Raw genomic sequence first — 21,012 nt, 5'->3', positions numbered from 1 at the left:
TTGGGTGATCATCTTCTGGCTCCTCATCAAGCCACCCACCAATGCCTTGGTTGGGATAGTACGGATCGCCAGGGAGATGGAAGCCAGCCATGTTATCTACGCGAGAATGGGGAAAGAATAGTTAATAGACGTACTAATGAAGATCCTTTTTAGTTTGTACATAAGTAATTATAGTAATCACAAAATACTCCTATAGTATTTTAGGTTTACGTTCTGTTCTGATATTCTCCCATATGTAATTTATAGTAACGGAGAATACTCCTATAGTATTCTGTTCTAACGTTCTTGTTGTAGAGGTGTTGGTAAGTTTTTAGACTTGTTGCAACACCACAACTACTCTTAAGCACATGCTAGTCACTTCTCGGATAATATAGTTGATCAGGCTATATCTTCCCAGACTTGACTATATGTCTCTAAGTCTAATTGTGTTGTCCAACAATCGTAATACTTTTATTCTGTTCTAGTATGATACTGACCCTGGTATGAATATATATATATATATATATATATATATATATATATATATATATATATATATATATATACTTAGTTAAATATTTTATTATTTTAAAGTATATATTCTTGGTCAGAGTGTTTTAATCCCGATGGGTTTATAGTTCGTATATCTTTTATGGGTTGATATACTTGATTCACTATAAACAGTGCTCTGATACCAATCTGTCACACCCCAAAACCAAGAATGGCGGAAACGTTCTGGGGTGGTGGTCGTCATGTACAATATCACAACAATGCATAATAGTAAAGACAAGCAACAACATCCATAGCATTAATATAATAATTGTAATACAAGCGTGTTCTGTATAGTTTGTAAGACACCAAAAGTATAATCAAAATTAAAGATGAGTCTTGTATGTGCTCCATCTTCTCAAAAGCTTCATCTGTACCTGTCTACTGATGACCTGAGAATACAAGTTATTTTGAAAGAGTTTATCAGCATAAAGCTGGTGAGTTCATAAGTATTTAGTGTCATTGCTTGTATAAAAATGTTTGTAATAATGTAATGTAGTAACTGATTTCAAATGTTTGTAAATAGTATACTCCCTAGAAAAACCTATATTTTCTAGTAAAAAGTAGTCTTCTACCAAGACCGATTGTTTGTATGTTGTTCTTTCGTAAATGTAAGGGTTTTCCCCAGTGAAACTATCGTTATGAAAATATAGTTTACTTTAACGAGTATGTGACAGAGTCACAAAGTAATGAAATACAGACTCCAGGTAGTACTAAGTGTAAAATATGCCTCAGAGAGTCTAAAGTAGTAACATGTAGACTCCAGGTGGTGTTAAATGAACAATACGCCTCGAAAAGTCTATTTTTGCCTTTAATTCTTAATTGGTTAATTAAAGGTTTGAATGTGAACTCGTATGTAACCATGCTGATCGACGGCTGAATAACTGATGACCCTCCAGTTCATATATAGTGAGGTAGCATTCTGTCACCCCTTGGCCTTTCGGCTGGGACTGTAGCTAGCAGTCAGGATGTGGGAGTGTTTGTCCCGTATAGATCTATACACACAATGCCCGCTCTCCCTCCAGGAGACTCTGGTTACAAAGTGATAGCACAATAAAGTGTCGTATCGAGAAGTAGTATGTCACATACTATTTATAATATTCCAATGTTTATGTAGTATGTCATAGTGTAGTAATGTTTTCTCTGTACTAGTGTATAGTATGTTCTCTTATAGTATATAGCGTGTATTGACTCATAACTGTACTGGTTCTTGTGTGTGTCATTGTATGAGTAGTAAAACCTTAACTGTGACAACCCGAAAGATATTCCGTTAACATAACCCATGCCGTTAATAAAAATTTATTTTATTTTGGGTTTTTCCGTTCACTTTCAAATTAAATAATTCATTTAGAATTATTATTATAATTTCCTATGTGTTGAAACGAAATATTTATTTGAGTGAAAACACTCTAAATAATCTTTTGAAAATTTCTAGACTATGACTAGTGCGGGTGATGGTTATTTACCCGGGTAAAATATTAAGCTCCGTTTAATGCCGGTATTGGATGTATTCCCACCGGGTCACTAACTCTAGTCATATATAAAGGATGAGTGGGCACTTTTGAGCCCTTTTCCCCACTTCAACTTTCTCTCTCTACTCTCTCTCTAGAAATCGAACTCTCTCAAGAAATCTTCACTTTCAAGCTCCAATTTGGTAAGTGATCCTTCCTAACTAGTTGTTTATCCTATCATGCATGCAAATCTATGTTCGAACTTCCCAAAAATCACCAAAAGTATGTGTTTACGGTTTGGGGGAGCCTCCCAAAACCGTAAACTCCTTCAATGAGGGGGTTTTGAAGCCCCAAAACCCTTCCAAACCGCTTCTAATGCTTAGATCCTTACATGCATGGAGTTAGAACCACAAGATCATGAATTTTTGGCCATGAACATGAGTTTACGGTTCTTGAATGTTCAAGAACCGTAAACACCCTTTCATGGGGTTTTGATGACCCTTAACCCTTCCAATGCATGTCTAATGGCCTTGAAACTTGCTTGGATGATCTTAGAACACTAAAACATGTCCAAATGACCATAAACTTGAGTTTACGGTTTGGGAACATCTCCCAAAACCGTAAACACCTTCCAAGGGTGTTTTAATGCTCCAAACACTTTGCATGGCTTGTATTTGAGTCTAGAACTTGCATGAATGGCCTACAAACCACGAAAACACATGGAAAATGGACAAACATGGACAAGGGTGGGTTTACGTCCGTAAACCCATGAGTTTACGACCGTAAACTCCCCAAGGGTGGTCCAAGGACCGTAAACCCTAATTCCTAGGCCATTTCATGTCCCGATCACTTCCTAAGCCATGGAATCAACCTTAGAACCTTCCCGTGTGCAAGATAAGGTCATTGATCAACCAAGAACACATCACCCATGAGTTTACGGCCGTAAACTCATGGGGGATGTGGTCTTTGGACCGTAAACTCCCCTAAGGGTTTACACTTGAAGAGTAAACACCTTATCTAGGCCCTACACTCCTTAGATACAACCCGTACCACCCCTAACACTTGAATTGAAGTGTTTTCGTGCCTCGGAGTGTATTATCCTGCTATCTTAGTAAATCAAAGTCTAATTGGATACAATTATGTATCTCCTCATGTTACATAGGAACCTCACGCGTGTTCAAGCCCTAAACTGATACTTAGCATCTAAATCGGCACATTCTCGTCAGGTGAGTTCATACCCCTACACCATTTTCTGTGTTTTTCATGTTTTCAAGGGGGGAATACAAGCAAAAGTACAAGGAAACTTGTATTCAAATCTATTATTTCGTATAACATAACTACATGTTCAATATGTTTTAAACATTGAAATCCGTATTAACCAACCGTCTAACTAGTGGAGTTAGTTTTCAAAACCACTTGTGAAACTCATTATAAAATGTTACATTTTTACATTTCACAAGGATTTCATGTCATTTCATAAACCGGGATTTTCTATACTATTACTTGTAAAGTTCATTATTCTTATGATTGGAGACACGTCCTCGGTAACACTCCACATGGATACGAGAGTGGAGGACTACTCCCGTAACCAGAATCTCTTGGAGGGAGAGCGTGACTTGAGTGTATAGATCTATACGGGGCTGACTACCCCGCACCCTGCTGCTAGCTACAGTAGGATCGTCAGGTCCATGGGTGACAAAAGTCATAAAATGATGATGGACTTCTTATTGCCATATCTAGTCTATCGTATGGTTATGGAACTCGCAACTTAGATAATGGAGATTTACTGATAAAGTAATAACGAACCTAGTGAACTAACCTCCTAGTAATAACTGTCTTTGATTACTACTAGTTCACTACTTACTTATTAGTTTTGTGTACGTGTCAAAACTAACATGCTTACCACGGGATAACTAGTCATTCAGTATGCTTCACTTAATCGATACAAGTATGGTAGATACTTGTACACATCATTTCAGAATCGATAACCAACGAATATTTTTCATAAGAAAACATAGGGTTTTCTTGGGATAACGTAACTTTTCATAAACAAGGTTGTATGGTACATCTAACGAGAAATCAAATCATATTTTCATAAGGAAACTTGCAGGATTTTCTTAATTCAAGTTGTGTAACAAAGGGATAACCAAACTACTTTTATAAGAAAATACGGGATTTTCTTGGATATCAACTGTTCATGAAACTAAAGGAAACTGAATCTTTTTCCAGAAAACAAACCGCTTATGAACTCACCAGCTTTATGCTGATATTTTAAAACTGCTTGTATTCTCAGGGCATCCATAGACAGGTACTCCTACTAACTTTTTGGAGAAGACGGGGCATATAGAAGACTCGTCTTTACTTTTGTTCTAACCAATGTATCTAAGAAAACTTGTAGTACTTTATTTTCAAACAAATGTAAAACTTTCTCATGTAATGTAATGGTTGTGTTTACTATGCTTGCTATGTACATTGGTTGTGATACTCTACATGACGTCACTCCGCCCCGGAACGTTTCCGCCATCGGTTTCGGGGTGTGACAGATTGGTATCAGAGCCCTTGTTTATAGTGAACTAAGTATACCGAACCTTACATGGTATACAACTATAAACACTAAGGGGCCTAAGTGCTCTAAACTAAAAGTATGCTTTTAAAATACGAGTATTTTTATAAAAGTATACAAGTATTCCCGAGCACCGAAAACCGTATCGCGAAGAGAACAAAGCATAAGTAATTTGGGTGTTGTGCACTGTGGTTAAACCTGGGCAGTTATGTAGTCATGTCTAGGGTCAATATAGCCTGATCAACTATATTCATTCGAGACACGGCCAACATGTGCTTGGGAGTGACTGTGGTGTACAGCAGGCCTATAACTTACCTAATATCCATTCAACATAAAATACTATGGGAGTATTTTAGTCCGAACCAAATACCTCATGGAAATCCGTTCCGAGTGTTACTACTCATTCCTCCCTTAGCGATAGTTTACTTACTTTAAGTAATTTTCCTGTCCTATCGCTTAGTAGAACACTCTAAAAATTATTATGAGATATATCCTTGCTTCATATCTCTAAATTCCATCCTCCCATTTCTTGGTCATTTCAGATCGAGATGCCTCCCCGAAGGAGACCTACCAGGAGAAACAACGACACTCCTCCACCACCGCCTCCTCCCCAATTTGATCCTGTCATGTTTCAGGCAGTTGTTACTGCTGCAGTAGCTGTTGCCATGTCGCAAATAAATTCCGGTGGATCTGGTGGTCAGGGAAGTGGCGTGCATCCTCAATTACAGGAAAGTGGTCAGGGACAAAGTGAAGTACGAATCCAAGGGAGGTGTTATTGCTCTGACTCAATGGTTTGAAAAGATTGAGTCCATATTCGAGATTTGCGCAGTCTCCGAATCCAACAAAGTGAAGTACGCCGCTTGCACTTTCCTCAACAAAACATTAACCTGGTGGAACGGCCGGGTCAAGTCCTTAACCCTGCCAGTGGCAAATGCCATGGGTTGGGACAAACTGAAGGAACTCATGATAGCCCAGTATTGCCCATGGGGCTAGATGCAGAAACTCGAACACGAACTCTGGACCCTAAAGATGAAGGGTTCTGACATTTCCTCCTACACTTCTAGGTTCGAGGACCTAGCACTCCTTTGTCCGGGAATGATATCCCCGGAAAGCAAAAAGATCGAACGATTCATTTGGGGGCTGACCCAACCAACCAAGGGAAATGTTTTGTCTGCGGAGCTGGAAACCTTCGATAGCGCCAAGTGTTTGGCACAAATTCTGATTGATCATAGCGACGATCCCGAGGAAATAGCCACCGCCTCTGATCCGGCTAAAGGGAGCGGTGAAAACAAGAAGAAATCCTGGAACAAACGAAAGGGTCAGGGTTCGCAAGGATCCTCAAAGAAACAGCAAACTGTGGCGGTCCACGCTGCTACTACCCCTGTTGCTACTCCTGCCACCCAGGCTCCTACCAGCAGGTACACGGGCACCCTTCCTCGGTGTGACAAGTGTAACTACCACCATAATCCCGGCCCGTGCCGGGAGATGTCTTGCACAAGCTGTGGCAAAAAGGGGCACACGATGCGATTTTGTAGAACCCCAGCCCAACCAACAAATCAAGCCTCTGGAGCAGGTGTTGGTCGAGCCTGCTACAACTGTGGGGAGGTCGGCCATTTCAAGAGGGACTGCCCCAAAGCAGCAACAACCAACAACACCGGGAGAGTTCTAACCATGGGACAAGAAGAGGCAGTCGCTGACCCCACCGTTGTCACGGGTACGTTCCTCCTCGACAACTCTTATGCATGCATTCTTTTCGATTCTGGTGCTGAAAGGAGCTTTGTTAGTCATGCATTCAAACAATTTCTTAAACAAAAAATCCCAACCATTAACCGAAAAGTTTACCGTCGAAATGGCTAACGGTGAGAAAGAGAGCACTAACGAGATATACGTAGGGTGTACCCTATCCTTAAACGACCGTTCATTTCTCATTGACCTTATGCCAGTCTCCATAAAAAGCTTTGATGTCATCATTGGCATGGATTGGTTGAGCCCCAATCGTGCAGACATCCTCTGTTTCGAAAAAGCTATCCGTCTTAATCTTCCTTCGGATGAAACTCTTGTAATCTACGGGGATAAACTCAGTTCAAACCTTCGCATCATTTCGTGCATCAAAGCCCAGAAACTTCTGCGGAAGGAGTGTTATGCATTCTTAGCCCATGTCGTTAACGAAAAGCAGGAAGTTAAAGACCTCGAGAGCATCCCCGAAGTCTGCAACTTTCCTGATGTCTTTCCAGAGGATCTCCCAGGAATTCCTCCTGAACGCCAAGTGGAGTTTCGTATCGACTTAATCCCCGGAGCTACCCCCGTAGCCAAATCTCCTTATCGATTAGCTCCGGCAGAAATACAGGAGTTATCTAGTCAGCTCAATGAACTGCTCAGTAAAGGATTCATCAGACCGAGTTCCTCGCCGTGGGGAGCCCCGATCTTATTCGTGAAAAAGAAAGATGGATCTTTTCGAATGTGCATCGATTACCGAGAGCTGAACAAGCTCACGATCAAAAACCGTTATCCTCTTCCTCGAATAGACGACCTCTTCGATCAACTTCAAGGAGCTAGCTACTTTTCTAAAATCGATTTAAGATCAGGGTACCATCAGCTGCGAGTCCATGAGGGTGACGTTCCCAAAACAGCCTTTCGGACTCGATATGGTCACTACGAATTCGTAGTTATGCCCTTCGGTCTAACCAACGCGCCGACGGTGTTCATGGATTTGATGAACCGGGTGTGTCGTCCATTTCTGGACAAGTTTGTTATCGTGTTCATCGACGACATACTTGTCTATTCCAAAAGTGAAGAGGATCACAAACAACACTTGAGGCTAGTGTTGGAAACTCTTAGATCGGAGCAACTGTACGTGAAATTCTCCAAATGTGAATTCTGGATCCGGAAGGTTACTTTCCTTGGTTACGTGGTAAGCAAGGAGGGCATACACGTGGACCCTTCCAAGATCAAAGCGATAGAAAACTGGTCAGCACCGAAGACACCCACCGAAATCCGTCAATTCTTGGGTCTCGCTGGCTACTATCGCAGATTTATCCAAAATTTCTCCAAAATTGCCAAACCCTTAACCACTCTAACTCAGAAAGGTGTACCCTTTTGTTGGAGCGAAAAGCAAGACGCTGCGTTCCAAACACTGAAGCGAGCCTTGTGCAGCGCACCTATCCTGCCCCTTCCCGATGGGACAGAAGACTTCGTTGTCTACTGCGATGCGTCCAATCAAGGTCTCGGTTGTGTCCTAATGCAATGAGGCAAGGTCATCGCCTATGCCTCCAGACAACTGAAAGTACACGAAGTCAACTACACGACTCACGACCTAGAATTGGGAGCAGTGGTCTTCGCATTAAAAATCTGGAGACATTATCTCTACGGAACTAAGTGCACTATCTTCACTGACCATAAAAGTCTATAGCACATCCTCGACCAAAAGGAGCTGAACATGAGACAACGGCGATGGGTTGAACTACTCAAGGACTACGAGTGTGAAATCCGCTTCCATCCCGGCAGGGCCAATGTGGTGGCAGATGCCCTCAGCCGGAAGGAATACTCAGGTCGTAAGGTGAAGGCACTGTCTATGACTATCCATTCCCACTTATCCGCGCAAATCAAAGAGGCTCAGCTGGAAGCCTTAAGACCAGAAAACGTGTCAGGCGAAGCCCTGAGAGGAATGGATAAGAATATTGAGATCAGAAACGACGGAGTCTATTGTTTCATGGACCGGATCTGGACCCCAAATTTCGGAGGCTTCAGAGAGATTGTCATGAACGAAGCTCATAATACTAAATACTCCGTACACCCAGGTTCGGATAAGATGTATCTGGATCTCAAGAAACTGTACTGGTGGCCAAATATGAAGGCCGAAATCGCTACCTTCGTGGGCAAGTGCCTGACTTGCGCCAAAGTGAAGGTCGAATATCAAAAACCCTCCGGTCTACTCCAACAACCCGAAATACCTGAATGGAAATGGGAAATGATTACTATGGATTTCATTACCAAGTTACCCAAATCTCCGAGTGGGTACGACACCATTTGGGTAATTGTCGACCGACTGACCAAATCTGCTCACTTCCTTCCTATCAAGGAAAACTTCAAAATGGGAAGACTCACGCGAATCTACATCCAAGAGGTGGTCCGACTGCACGGTGTACCTGTGTCCATCATTTCCGATCGGGATAGCAGGTTCACTTCTAGGTTCTGGCAGTCACTACAGAAGGCTCTTGGAACTAAGCTGGATATGAGCACAGCTTACCATCCTCAAACAGATGGACAGAGTGAGAGAACCATCCAAACCTTGGAAGACATGCTGAGAGCATGCGTCATCGACTTCGGCGCGTCATGGGATACTCATCTTCCTTTGGTTGAATTTTCTTATAACAACAGCTACCATACCAGCATCAAGGCTGCGCCGTTCGAAGCCCTCTATGGCCGCAAGTGCAGATCCCCTCTGTGCTGTGCTGAGGTGGGTGACACGCAGCTGCTCAAGGAACAAGTCCCTGACAGCACTCTCACTGGTCCAGAAATCATCCGCGAAACCACTGAAAAGATCGTACAAATCCGAGAACGACTTAAGGCCTCCCGAGATAGACAAAAGAGCTACGCCGATAAACGACGAAAACCCTTGGAATTCCAGGTTGGAGACCGTGTCTTGTTGAAAGTCTCACCTTGGAAGGGCATGATACGCTTCGGAAAGCGTGGAAAACTTAACCCAAGGAACATAGGACCTTTCGAAATCCTAGCCAGGATTGGTCCCGTGGCTTACAGACTCCGATTACCTCATGAACTTAGCAATATTCACCCTGTCTTCCACGTCTCAAACCTTAAAAAGTGTCTTTCTGATGAGACCCTTGTGATTCCTCTGGATGAGATCGAAATCAACGAAAACTTGAACTTTGTGGAAGTGCCCATCGAAATCATGGATAGAGAGATCAAAGGAACGAAACAAAGCCGCATCCCGATAGTGAAGGTTCGCTGGAATGCCAAGCGGGGACCCGAATTCACTTGGGAACGCGAAGACTCGATGAAAACGAAATACCCGCATCTCTTTCCAATTCCATGATTTGTATCTAAATTCTAAATTTCGGGACGAAATTTCCTCTAACGGGGGGATAATGTGACAACCCGAAAGATATTCCGTTAACATAACCCATGCCGTTAATAAAAATTTATTTTATTTTGGGTTTTTCCGTTCACTTTCAAATTAAATAATTCATTTAGAATTATTATTATAATTTCCTATGTGTTGAAACGAAATATTTATTTGAGTGAAAACACTCTAAATAATCTTTTGAAAATTTCTAGACTATGACTAGTGCGGGTGATGGTTATTTACCCGGGTAAAATATTAAGCTCCGTTTAATGCCGGTATTGGGTGTATTCCCACCGGGTCACTAACTCTAGTCATATATAAAGGATGAGTGGGCACTTTTGACCCCTTTTCCCCACTTCAACTTTCTCTCTCTACTCTCTCTCTAGAAATCGAACTCTCTCAAGAAATCTTCACTTTCAAGCTCCAATTTGGTAAGTGATCCTTCCTAACTAGTTGTTTATCCTATCATGCATGCAAATCTATGTTCGAACTTCCCAAAAATCACCAAAAGTATGTGTTTACGGTTTGGGGGAGCCTCCCAAAACCGTAAACTCCTTCAATGAGGGGGTTTTGAAGCCCCAAAACCCTTCCAAACCTCTTCTAATGCTTAGATCCTTACATGCATGGAGTTAGAACCACAAGATCATGAATTTTTGGCCATGAACATGATTTTACGGTTCTTGAATGTTCAAGAACCGTAAACACCCTTTCATGGGGTTTTGATGACCCTTAACCCTTCCAATGCATGTCTAATGGCCTTGAAACTTGCTTGGATGATCTTAGAACCCTAAAACATGTCCAAATGACCATAAACTTGAGTTTACGGTTTGGGAACATCTCCCAAAACCGTAAACACCTTCCAAGGGTGTTTTAATGCTCCAAACACTTTGCATGGCTTGTATTTGAGTCTAGAACTTGCATGAATGGCCTACAAACCACCAAAACACATGGAAAATGGACAAACATGGACAAGGGTGGGTTTACGGCCGTAAACCCATGAGTTTACGACCGTAAACTCCCCAAGGGTGGTCCAAGGACCGTAAACCCTAATTCCTAGGCCATTTCATGTCCCGATCACTTCCTAAGCCATGGAATCAACCTTAGAACCTTCCTGTGTGCAAGATAAGGTCATTGATCAACCAAGAACACATCACCCATGAGTTTACGGCCGTAAACTCATGGGGGATGTGGTCTTTGGACCGTAAACTCCCCTAATGGTTTACACTTGAAGAGTAAACACCTTATCTAGGCCCTACACTCCTTAGATACAACCCGTACCACCCCTAACACTTGAATTGAAGTGTTTTCGTGCCTCGGAGTGTATTATCCTGCTATCTTAGTAAATCAAAGTCTAATTGGATACAATTGTGTATCTCCTCATGTTACATAGGAACCTCACGCGTGTTCAAGCCCTAAACTGATACTTAGCATCTAAATCGGCACATTCTCGTCAGGTGAGTTCATACCCCTACACCATTTTCTGTGTTTTTCATGTTTTCAAGGGGGGAATACAAGCAAAAGTACAAGGAAACTTGTACTCAAATCTATTATTTCGTATAACATAACTACATGTTCAATATGTTTTAAACATTGAAATCCGTATTAACCAACCGTCTAACTAGTGGAGTTAGTTTTCAAAACCACTTGTGAAACTCATTATAAAATGTTACATTTTTACATTTCACAAGGATTTCATGTCATTTCATAAACCGGGATTTTCTATACTATTACTTGTAAAGTTCATTATTCTTATGATTGGAGACACGTCCTCGGTAACACTCCACATGGATACGAGAGTGGAGGACTACTCCCGTAACCAGAATCTCTTGGAGGGAGAGCGTGACTTGAGTGTATAGATCTATACGGGGCTGACTACCCCGCACCCTGCTGCTAGCTACAGTAGGATCGTCAGGTCCATGGGTGACAAAAGTCATAAAATGATGATGGACTTCTTATTGCCATATCTAGTCTATCGTATGGTTATGGAACTCGCAACTTAGATAATGGAGATTTACTGATAAAGTAATAACGAACCTAGTGAACTAACCTCCTAGTAATAACTGTCTTTGATTACTACTAGTTCACTACTTACTTATTAGTTTTGTGTACGTGTCAAAACTAACATGCTTACCACGGGATAACTAGTCATTCAGTATGCTTCACTTAATCGATACAAGTATGGTAGATACTTGTACACATCATTTCAGAATCGATAACCAACGAATATTTTTCATAAGAAAACATAGGGTTTTCTTGGGATAACGTAACTTTTCATAAACAAGGTTGTATGGTACATCTAACGAGAAATCAAATCATATTTTCATAAGGAAACTTGCAGGATTTTCTTAATTCAAGTTGTGTAACAAAGGGATAACCAAACTACTTTTATAAGAAAATACGGGATTTTCTTGGATATCAACTGTTCATGAAACTAAAGGAAACTGAATCTTTTTCCAGAAAACAAACCGCTTATGAACTCACCAGCTTTATGCTGATATTTTAAAACTGCTTGTATTCTCAGGGCATCCATAGACAGGTACTCCTACTAACTTTTTGGAGAAGACGGGGCATATAGAAGACTCGTCTTTACTTTTGTTCTAACCAATGTATCTAAGAAAACTTGTAGTACTTTATTTTCAAACAAATGTAAAACTTTCTCATGTAATGTAATGGTTGTGTTTACTATGCTTGCTATGTACATTGGTTGTGATACTCTACATGACGTCACTCCGCCCCGGAACGTTTCCGCCATCGGTTTCGGGGTGTGACATTAACTATACTTATTATAGTTAAATAGTAATGAAGTAGGTATGCCTTTGTTACACAAAGATACCGAATTGAAGTGAAAGCTTTTATATCCAACACACATATATATATAATATATAACTAAGAATTCAACGACATTCGGACAAATAACAGGATACCCTAAGTCCACAACCAAACAAGGAACATGAAGTAAGGTGAGCTATCAGTTCTAAGTCCTTCCAGTCTTACTTATATAAATAGATTAGTGTAGATATGAGTTTGAAAACAATGCAAGTTTAAAAGAGTTTTGGAAATAGTTTTAGTATTTAAAATTTTAATAAAAGGGGTTTTGAAATACTTAAAAATCCATATGTTTGATAGCAATTCGAAAGCAATAGAAATTCTTTCTGTTTGTTCTAGTTATTAATCACATGTGATTAAAACAATAACTAGAATATTTCAACTTGTATTCCCCCCCCCCATAAAAGCATTTAAAATCATTTCAAAGGTTGATTAAGGGGTATGAACTCACCTGTAGTGAGTGGTTTGGATGGAAGTGCCGGATAGGATGCTAAGTGTCAAGTGAGGACTTGAACACACACACGGATCCTATTTAACATGTAATGATACATATATGTATCTAATTAGTCATTTTAATAACTAATTTATCCAGTAAGGACACCCTAATACATGGATAACACTTTGATTTAGGTGTTAGGAGTACATAAGGGTTGCATCTAAGGAGAGTATGGCCTCACATTGGAGTTTACTTCTCATTTGGTAACCCTACATGTGTTTACGGTTTTTGGTCATTTCCCCCATGAGTTTACGGCCGTAAACTCATGCTAATTTGTACCATTGTGTGTTTTAAGGTCTTATACCCCTCAAGGAAGTCTTCTAGGTTTGTATCAAAGGCTTAGGAAGGGACTAGGGCTCAAAATGGCCCTTCATTGGAGTTTACGGTTCTTGGACCACTCCTTGGAGTTTACGGTCGTAAACCCTTGCGTTTACGGTCGTAAACCCATGCGTTTACGGCCGTAAACTCATGGTCACTCCTACCATTTCGTGATTTGGGGTCTTTAGCTCATGCATGCAAGGTTCTAGTCCAATATCCAAGCCCTAGAAGGTGTTGGGGGCACTTAAACACCACTTGATGGTGTTTACGGTTCAAGGAGATCCCTTGACCGTAAACCCATGTGTTCTTGGGGATTTTTGATGTTTTTCAATGGTTTAGCAAGTATACTAATCAAACAACTAGATAGGAAGAGTGTACTTACTTATAGGAAGCTTGTAAGAGTGTTTAAGGACCAAAAACACTAGTGTGTGTTCTTGGTGTTTTGAAGAACACTTGAAGATCTAAGTAAAGATGAAGAATTTACGGATGAAATGATGTATGACAGCTAGATGAAAGGTTATAACAACAAATCAAGTGAAGAGAATCTTACATTTTTGGAAGATTGGAAGGAGAGTGTTATGATACTTGAGAGAGAAGTTGGGAGTTCTTGAGTTTGAAAGTTGGAGAATGAAGGAATAAAGAGTAAACTCATGCTATATGCATGAGTTCATGGTCAAAGGGGAGTTTACGGCCCAAACTCCTCATGTTTGGCCGTAAACATCTAGTTAAGGTGTTGTTTGTTTAATTGCTACACAACACTCCAAAAGACACTTCCTTTTATTTGTTCGTTTGACGAATTTGAATTAGAAACACCCAAACGGACTGTAAACCGGCTAAAAATGTACTGAAATGAATTTGACTAATATTTGTAGTGCTTGACTGTAGAGTTTACACAAATGAAAATTTCGGGTTGTCACACGCTGGGCGGACGGGGAAGTACACTTGGCTTACTAGGGTATCCCTGAGTATGCAGGGCATACCGGGAGTATGTTGGGCCTACGCAATCAAGATCTAAACCCTATTTATGTGGTTTGAGCCCTATTTAAGCTCCTTAACATCCCCAAACCCATTCCATTCTCAGCCTCCACCTTTCCAACACCCTCCCTTGAAACCCTAACCCTAGGTTGAGCTGTAAAAGCAAAAAGAAGGTGTTTTTAAGTGCTTTGGAGTGTTTTTGGTGCATCTTGGAGAAGAAAGAGCTCATTGGAGAAGTGATGGTTGCATTGGAGCTTGTACATGCAAACTTTGTTCACCTTGATCTTTCTTATAGAGGTATAAAGCTTGAATCTTGATGACACATTTGTTACATCTTGCTAGTTTTGGGTGTTAGGAGCTTTTGGTCACTTTACTGCATAAATTATAGATCTTGAAAGTTTGTGACCTTGTTATGGATGAAGTTGGAAACTTTTTCCATCTAAACATCATATTGATTCAGATCTAAAGGTTGAAGACTTGGAATTAATGGATTACGTTGAAAAAGATGCACTTTTGGTCCCTTTAAGACATAAAGACTAGATCTTAGTTGCTTGGAGCATTCTAATGGATAAAGTTGGAAACTTTATCCATTATGGAGACACTAGGAACCATAAAAATGTAATCTTGGACCTTAGTTTCCTTCCATGCATGACCTAGGATGTCTTAAAGAGTTAAGAAGTTACGATTTTGGTATTGAGCACTTATTAGCCATGCAAGATCATAAAGTTGGAAACTTTATGGTTAAGAACATCATTTATCGGCTACATATAGATTTTGGACGAAGGAGATTAAGGATTAAGCTCTTAATAGGAAGAATGGGTGGCAACCACGTTCGCTGGGTGTACCAAATGGTACGTTGCGCGTACGTGGTCAGCACCTCTACTCTGGTCAAGCACGTAGTACCCCCGCGTACCTGTTGTGTACGCTCATCGCATGTTACTGACAGATCTGTTTCGGGCGGGGCCCGATGGTTGTCGAGCAAGGCCCATTGTAAGTATGGTATGTGGTATTTTGGGGAAATCGCTAAGCTTTCTGTTTACAGTTTTTGTTTATGGTTTCAGGTATTTCCTGGATTTGAGGTGAGTAGTGATGGCAGACCTTCATTTTTTAAGGTTAATGGGAGCATGCATTCGTTCGTCGTCAGTAAGCGAGTCTGCTAAGGATGGGTTCAATTATTGGAAGGCCATCGTATGTTGGGGTCGACTTTCAGCAGGGATTTGGAAGAATTGGTCGGATCGTCCGACCACCTGGAGAGTAACAAGGAGTGATTTCGAGGGCAAAATATAATTTAAGTGGGGGAGAGTTGTAACTCCCAGTTTCGAGTCGTTTCAGGATTCACGGTCGTAACGCAAAGATAAAGTATTATAAGGATTTGGGCTTTGGGTAAGCTGAGGTTTATACCCATTTGGAAGTGGGTAATGTGGATTATGTGATCCAAGAGTTCGATTTGTGCTTTAGAGCCCAAGGGTATAATGGGAAAAGTGGTGTTTCAGACTTCTTTTATGAACTAAGAATTTTAGTTCGATGTATTTAAAGTTAAAAGTAATCATATAGAGTTGTAAAGCTCCTCAATACCTTTCCGTGGATATAAATATCGTCGAAATCGGAGTTGAAACGAAGAAATTTAGACTGTTTGATGTTAGGACGGTTTTGGGTTAAGCCCCGTACGCTGGGCGAACGGGGAAGTACACTTCGCTTACTAGGGTATCCCTGAGTATGCAGGGCGTACCGGGAGTACGTTGGGCCTACGCAATCAAGATCTAAACCCTATTTTTGTGGGTTGAGCCCTATTTAAGCTCCTTAACATCCCCAAACCCATTCCATTCTCAGCCTCCACCTCCCCAACACCCTCCCTTGAAGCCCTAACCCTATTTTGAGCCTTGTGATAAAAAAGAAGGTGTTTTTAAGTGCTTTGGAGTGTTTTCGGTGCATCTTGGAGAAAAGGGAGCTCATTGGAGAAGTGTTGGTTGCATTGGAGCTTGTACATGTAGACTTTGTTCACCTTGATCTTTCTTATAGAGGTATAAATCTTGAATCTTTATGACGCATTTGTTACATCTTGCTAGTTTTGGGTGTTAGGAGCTTTTGGTCACTTTACTGCATAAAGTTTAGATCTTGAAAGTTTGTGACCTTGTTATGGATAACGTTGGAAACGTTTTTGCATCTAAACATCATATTGATTCATATCTAAAGGTTGGAGACTTGGAATTAATGGATTATGTTGATAAAGATGCACTTTTGGTCCATTTGAGACTTAAAGACTAGATCTTAGTTGTTTACAACATTCTAATGTATAAAGTTCGAAAATTTATCCATTATGGAGGCATTAGGAAACATAAAAATGTAATATTGGACCTTAGTTTCCTTCCATGCATGAGCTAGGATGTCTTAAAGAGTTAAGAGGTTACGATTTTGGTATTGAGCACTTATTAGTCATGCAAGATCATAAAGTTGGAAACTTTATGATTAAGAACATCATTTGTGGGCTACATATAGATTTTGGACGAAGGAGATTAAGGATTTAGCTCTTAATAGGAAGAATGGGTGGCAGCTACGTACGCTGGGCGTACCAAAGGGTACGATGCACGTACATGGTCAGCACCTCGAATCTCGTCAAACACGTAGTAGCCCCCGTGTACATGTTGTGTACGCAGAACATACTCACTGAGGTGACTCGATTGAATTTGACTTTGACTTTGACCAGGGGTTTGACGATGTTTAATCTAGGGGTATTTTGGGTATATGGATTATAAGTTAAGTTTGCTTATGGAACAATGAATAGGTGTCTGGTAGAGCTGATATTCAGAATAGTGTCATGTTCTACGATCTTTTAGATTAAGAGGTGAGTCCCCTTCCAGTGTTTAGCGGGTCAAAGGCACGAATGCTGACTCATAGATTATTGTTATATGTATGCTAGCTGTCTTTGTGACTCTTGCATGTATTGTATGTGTTTGTATGTATACCGGACGGGGATCGATGCCAGGCGGGGCCTGATGAGTGTATAGGGCGGGGGCGCCATCGCATGTTACTAACAGATATGTTTCGGGCGGGGCCCGATGGTTGTCGAGTAAGGCCCATTGTATGTATGGTATGTGGTATTTTGGGGAAGTCGCTACGCTTTGTACTTAAAGTTTATGTTTATGGTTTTAGGTATTTCCTGGATTTGAGCTGAGTAGTGATGGCAACCCTTCATTTTTTAAGGTTAATGGGAGCAAGAATTCGTTCACCGTCAGTAAGAGAGTCTGCTAAGGATGAGTTCGATTATTGGAAGGCCATCGTATGCTGGGGTCCACTTTCAGCAGGGATTTGCAAGAATTGGTCAGATCGTCCGACCACCTGGAGAGTAACAAGGAGTGATTTTGAGGGCAAAATCAAATTTAAGTGGGGGAGAGTTGTAACTCCCAGTTTCGAGTCATTTCAGGATTCAGGGTCGTAACCCAAAGATAAAGTATCATAAGGATTCGGGCATTGGGTAAGCAGAGGTTTATACCCATTTGGAAGTGGGTAATGTGGATTATGTGATCCAAGAGTTCGATTTGTGCTTTAGTGCCCAAGGGTATAATGGGAAAAGTGGTGTTTCATACTTCTTTTGTGAATTAAGGATTTTATTTCTATGTATTTAAAGTTAAAAGTAATCATATAGAGTTGTAAAGCTCCTCAATACCTTTCCGTGGATATAAATATCATCGAAATCGGAGTTGAAGCGAAGAAGTTATGACCGTTTGATGTTAGGACGGTTTTGGGTTAAGCCGCGTACGCTGGGCGTACCAAAGGGTTAAGCTACGTACGCTAGGCGTACCAAAGGGTATGCTACACGTACGTCGTCAACACCTCGAATCTGGTCAAACACGTAGTACCCCCCATGTACCTATTATGTACGCACAACATACTCACCGAGTTGACTCAATTGAATTTGACTTTGACTGTGACCAGGGGTTTGACCATGTGTTAACCTAGGGGTCTTTTGGGTATATGGATTATAAGTTAATTTTGCTTATGTAACAATGAATAGGTGTCCGGTAGAGCTGATATTCAGAATAATGTCCTGTTCTACGATCTTTCAGATTGAGAGGTGAGTCCCCTTCCAGTGTTTAGCGGGTCACAGGCACGGATGCTGACCCATAGATTATTGTTATATGTATGCTAGCTGTCTTTGTGACTCTTGCATGTATTGTATGTGTTTGTATGTATACCGGACGGGGATCGATGCCAGGCGGGGCCTGATGAGTGTATTGGGCGGGGGCGCCATCGCATGTTACTGACATATATGTTTTGGGCGGGGCCCGATGGTTGTCGAGCAAGGCCCATCGTATGTATGGTATGTGGTATTTGTGGGAAGCCGCTAAGCTTTTTTCTTACAATTTATGTTTATGGTTTCAGGTATTTCATGGATTTGAGCTGAGTAGTGATGGAAGACCTTCATTTTTTAAGTTTAATGGGTGCAAGAATTCGTTCGTCGCCAGTAAGCGAGTCTGCTAAGGATGGGTTCGATTATTGGAAGCCCATCGTATGTTGGGGTCCACTTTCAGCAGGAATTTGGAAGAACTGGTCGGATCGTCCGACCATCTGGAGAGTAACAAGGAGTGATTTCGAGGGCAAAATCAAATTTAAGTGGGGGAGAGTTGTAACTCCCAGTTTCGAGTCGTTTCAGGATTCATGGTCGTAACCCGAAGATAAAGTATCATAAGGATTTGGGCTTTGGGTAAGCAGAGGTGTATACCCATTTGGAAGTGGGTAATGTGGATTATGTGATCCAAGAGTTCGATTTGTGCTTTGGAGCCCAAGGGTATAATGGGAAAAGTGGTGTTTCATACTTCTTTTATGAATTAAGGATTTTATTTCGATGTATTTAAAGTTAAAAGTAATCATATAGAGTTGTAAAGCTCCTCAATACCTTTCGTGGATATAAATATCGTCGAAATCGGAGTTGAAGCGAAGAAGTTATGACCGTTTGATGTTAGGACGGTTTTGGGTTAAGCCGCGTACGCTGGGCGTACCAAAGGGTTAAGCTACGTACGCTGGGCGTACCAAAGGGTACGCTGCGCGTACGTCGTCAACACCTCGAATCTGGTCAAACACGTAGTACCCCCCCTGTACCTGTTATCTACGCACAACATACTCACCGAGTTGACTCGACTGAATTTGACTTTGACTGTGACCAGGGGTTTGACCATGTGTTAACCTAGGGGTATTTTGGGTATATGGATTATAAATTAAGTTTGCTTATTTATAAATGAATAGGTGTCCAGTAGAGCTGATATTCGGAATAGTGTTCTGTTTTACGATCTTTCAGACTGAGAGGTGAGTCCCCTTCCAGTGTTTAGCGGGTCAAAGGCACGGATGTTGACCCATAGATTATTGTTATATGTATGATAGCTGTCTTTGTGACTCTTGCATGTATTGTATGTGTTTGTATGTATACCAGATGGGGATCGGTGCCAGGCGGGGCCTGATGAGTGTATTGGGTGGGGGCGCCATCGCATGTTACTGACAGATATGTTTCGGGCGGGGCCCGATGGTTGTCGAGCAAGGCCCATTTTATGTATGGTATGTTGTATTTTGGGGAAGTCGCTAATCTTTGTGCTTACAGTTTATGTTTATGGTTTCAGATATTTCCTGGATTTGAGCTGAGTAGTGATGGCAGCCCTTCATTTTTTATGGTTAATGTGAGCAAGCATTCATTTGTCGTCAGTAAGCGAGTCTGCTAAGGATGGGTTCGATTATTGGAAGGCCATCGTATGTTGGGGTCCACTTTCAGCAGGGATTTGGAAGAATTGTTCGGATCGTCCGACCACCTGGAGAGTAACAAGGAGTAATTCGAGTACAAAATCTAATTTAAGTGGGAGAGAGTTGTAACTCCCAGTTTCAAGTCGTTTTAGGATTCAGGGTTGTAACCCGAAGATAAAGTATCATAAGGATTTGGTCTTTGGGTAAGCAGAGGTTTATACCCATTTGGAAGTGGGTAATGGCGATTATGTGATCCAAGAGTTCGATTTGAGCTTTGGAGCCCAAGGGTATAATTGGAAAAGTGGTGTTTCATACTTCTTTTATTAATTAATGATTTTAGTTCGATGTATTTTAAGTTAAAACTAATCATATAGAGTTGTAAACCTCCTCAATACCTATCCGTGGATATAAATATCGTCAAAATTAGAGTTGAAAGAAAGAAGTTATGACCGTTTGATGTGAGGACGGTTTGGGATAAGCCGCGTACGCTGGGCGGACGGGGAAGTATACTTGGCTTACTAGGGTATCCCTGAGTATGCAGGTCGTAACGGGAGTATGTTGGGCCTACGCAATCAAGATCTAAATCCTATTTTTGTGGTTTGAGCCCTATTTAAGCTCCTTAACATCCCCAAACCCATTCCATTCTCAGCCTCCACCTCTCCAACACCCTCCTTTGAAACCCTAACCCTCCTTTGGTCACTTTACTGCATAAATTTTAGATCTTGAAAGTTTGTGACCTTGTTATGGATAAAGTTGGAAACTTTTTCCATCTAAACATCATATGGATTCAGATCTAAAGGTTGAAGACTTGGAATTAATGGATTACGTTGAAAAAGATGCACTTTTGGTCCCTTTAAGACTTAAAGACTAGATCTTAGTTGTTTGGAGCCTTCTAATGGATAAAGTTGGAAACTTTATCCATTATGGAGGCATTAGGAACCATAAAATGTAATCTTGGACCTTAGTTTCCTTCCGAGCATGAGCTAGGATGTCTTAAAGAGTTAAGAAGTTACGATTTTGGTATTGAGTAATTATTAGCCATGCA

The sequence above is a fragment of the Lactuca virosa genome, chromosome 6 (genome assembly GCF_052849685.1).
Source record: "Lactuca virosa cultivar CGN04683 chromosome 6, Lactuca_virosa_CGN04683_v6, whole genome shotgun sequence".
NCBI classification, from domain to species: Eukaryota; Viridiplantae; Streptophyta; class Magnoliopsida; order Asterales; family Asteraceae; genus Lactuca; species Lactuca virosa.
This window is presented reverse-complemented; position numbering follows the sequence as displayed.